This window comes from Penaeus japonicus, unplaced genomic scaffold, assembly GCF_977035675.1.
Source record: "Penaeus japonicus unplaced genomic scaffold, GWHDUDI00000001_assembly GWHDUDI00000002, whole genome shotgun sequence".
Taxonomy (NCBI): domain Eukaryota; kingdom Metazoa; phylum Arthropoda; class Malacostraca; order Decapoda; family Penaeidae; genus Penaeus; species Penaeus japonicus.
The window spans coordinates 10,615,957-10,619,818 of record NW_028234404.1 but is presented as its reverse complement, the minus strand read 5'-3'; positions in this window follow the sequence as shown (position 1 = coordinate 10,619,818).

Below are 3,862 nucleotides of genomic sequence, written 5' to 3'. Positions count from 1 at the left end.
ATAATATATATATATATATATATATATATATATATAATATATATATATATATATATATATATATATATATATATATATATCATCCTCTCTTTACGAGATGTAACTTCCTTAAAAAAGCGCCACCTTATAAAATATTATGTAAGGAGATTTCAATTATCATGTATAGAAAAAGATAAATTTTAAAAATGCATATCGATATTCAGCAAAACCCAATGTGGGACGATTCAAGAAAATCATTTTCTCTCTTTCTCTCCTTATATCTGTCTCTCTCTCTCTCTCTTTATATCTGTCTCTGTCTCTCTCTCTATCTCTCTTTCTCTCTTTATCTCTGTCTCTCTCTCTCTCTCTTCCTCTCTTTCTTTCTTGCTTTGTAACATCTGTAACTGCAACCATTATATCTGTTCTCCCAACCAGTACATATGCCTCAGTCCGGGACTGTTTTTTGTATGTCTAAATAACGTCTAATATTTTCCCATAATCAGGAACAGATGGGCATTGAAATAATACACACAGCAGAGCAAGAAACAATGATATTCAACTATTACTGCGAAGTAACTAAGATCTTAACTGAATAGAATTGCATGAAAGCTTTATTCAAGGTAAACCAAGGCTCTCTCTCTCTCTCTCTTTCTCCTTTTATTCTACTATGCCTTACATACTTTGTTACGATCAATCACATTGCCGCGGTGCAGAGGCTTGCGTGCGATCAATGAGGAAGGAGGCTGTATGAAGTACGTTCAACGAAGTTGGAAAGGCTTCTTCTGAGACACCAGACGAAGAATTGATCACCCGCCAATTCGCATTGGGCCAGCGCTCGGTGGGTTAGGCCTATCACTCCTTAATGAATTTAAACCATCAAAGATTATCGGCCGTTCCTGTTGAGTCAGCAGAATATCAAGGCTCAACCAGCATCCTATACAAGAAGAAATTCGAGGGGTAGGTGTGATGGGCTGCAAGAATGCCACTAACCAAAAATACTAGAACTGGCACAGAATGGCGCTGGATTGGTAAAGATGGAAAGAATTGTGGAAGGCTTATGTCCAACTACGGACCAAAGCTGGGAAGAAGATGCCTTGCATGCTCTTTGCCACAGTTTATTAAGAGGTAAAGCTAGACCTTGCAAAAGTAAAAGCCATTGTACAATATATATATATAAATATATATATATATATATATATATATATATATACATATATATATACATATATACATATATATGCATATATACTGTCCATATATATATATATATATATATAATATATATATATATATATATATATATATATATATATATATACATACATATATACATATATATATATGCATATATATATATTTATATATATATATATGTATATATATATATATATATATATATATATATATATATATATGTATGTATGTATGTGTCTGTGTGTGTGATTTACTCATCAAAAACGTGTGTGTGTGTGTGTGTGTGTGAAGTTGTATCTATACCCATGCTCTCAGCTTTTTCCTCCCGAACTTATTTCGTTCCGTTTCGCTCAGCATTATCATTCCACCTTTTCTTGCAATCTAGACCCAGCCCTCTTCAACATTACTGTATCTCATGGGAAAAAGAGAGACAGAAAAAAAACTCACCTTATTTTCTTTGCAAGAGCACCAATTTGCCACAAAAGAGCCTCGTCCCCGTAAGCTTGCAATCTGCAGTATTGAACATCTTGAAGTTATTTTCCTCTCTGATGCGATTCCAATAAAGCCTCAGAAGAGATGCGGTACGATAGCATGTTCTCTCGCTTCACGCTTCTCTCTCTTTCTTTCTTTCCTTCTCTCTTTCGTGCTTCTGTTTCTCTCTATCACTATTCTTCTCATAAACTATGATAAGACGACCGAACATTTTCGATTTCACACTGGGAACTGTGAGGCTGTGTGAGTGAGTCTCTCCTTTGGAAGCCTCTTATGACAAAGGAGATTAGGTTTCATTATGTGTTCATTGTGTGGGAATCAAGGTAGTAAAATTGTTTTTTTTTCGATTAGGTGTTAAAACAGTGGGATATTTTTATTCAAAAGTAATATGGTTGAGTATGTGCAACCATTTTTTACATTGTTTGACTGTTTACCAAGTATGATAGTATGGAGAGGGTTAAAATACAACACAGCAAGTTTTACTGTTAATTGTGTATGATGAGGATGAAAGAATTTTTAATGATAAAGGAGATAACAACAATGATGATAATAAGTAATTAACAAGTTGATACATGATTACTACTTCTGCTAATTACTTACTATCAACATTATTGCAGTTTTTGTTCTATTATCATTATTATTGTTATTATCATCATTAATTTGATTATCGCCTTTAGTATCATTAATATGATTATCATCATTATTATCATAATCATTATTATCATCATCAACATTAAAACTATTATCATTACTATCATAATCATCATAATGCATTATCGTGATCATCTAAATTTGTATTTGTGTTATTAATATCATCCTCATTACTGTCAATATCATTATTATTAGTATCTTTTAAGATTCAAATTTTAACCGCCAATATCACCATAATACGTATAAGAATAAGAATAATAACAAAAAATATAAACAACAAAATCCATAATCATAATGATGAGTTATAGTAACAATGATAATGAATATTATGATGATGATGAGGATGATGATAATAATAATATTAATAATGATAACAATAATGATCATAATAATGATGATGATAGTAGTAATAATGATGATAATGATTATAATGATAATAACAATGTTAATGATAATAATAATAACAATGATAATATTAATTATGATAGTGACAGAAATATTAATAATAAAACAAATAATAATGATACTAATAGTAATAGTTAAAGTTATAAAAATGACAGAAATGATAATAATAAAAATGATAATAATGATAATGATAATAAAGATATAAGAAAAAAAAAAATGATAATAATGGTAACAGTAAAAATATTTATGATAATGGTAACATCATTGATAAGAATAACATTAACACAATGGTAATAACAATAATGATAATACTTCTACTAATGCTATTAATTATGATAATAACAATAATAATGATAATTATAATAACAATGATATTAATCATAATAATAGTGATATTAATAATATTAGTAATAATAATAATGATAGTAGTAATGTTAACAATAACAATGATATCAATAACATCAACGAAAATAACGATAACAGTGAATAATAATAATGATAATGATGATGATAATGATAATGATAACATCAATCATAGCAATGAAAACAATAATAACAATAAAGATAATAACAAAAACAATGATAGAAAACAATAATAGAAATGACATGAGAAATAGAGGCAACAGAAACAATGATAGAAAACAATAATAGAAATGATACGGGAAATAGAGGCAACAGAAACAATAATAGAAAACAATAATAGAAATGATACGGGAAATAGAGGCAACAGAAACAATGATAGAAAACAATAATAGAAATGATAGGAGAAATAGAAAACAGAAACAATGATAAAAAACAATAATAGAAATGATAGGAGAAATAGAGGCAACAGAAACAATGATAGAAAACAATAATAGAAATGATAGGAGAAATAGAGGCAACAGAAACAATGATAGAAAACAAAAATAGAAATGACAGGAGAAATAGAGGCAACAGAAACAATGATAGAAAACAATAATAGAAATGACAGGAGAAATAGAGGCAACAGAAACAATGATAGAAAACAATAATAGAAATGATAGGAGAAATAGAGGCAACAGAAACAATGATAGAAAACAATAATAGAAATGACAGGAGAAATAGAGGCAACAGAAACAATGATAGAAAACAATAATAGAAATGATAGGAGAAATAGAGGCAA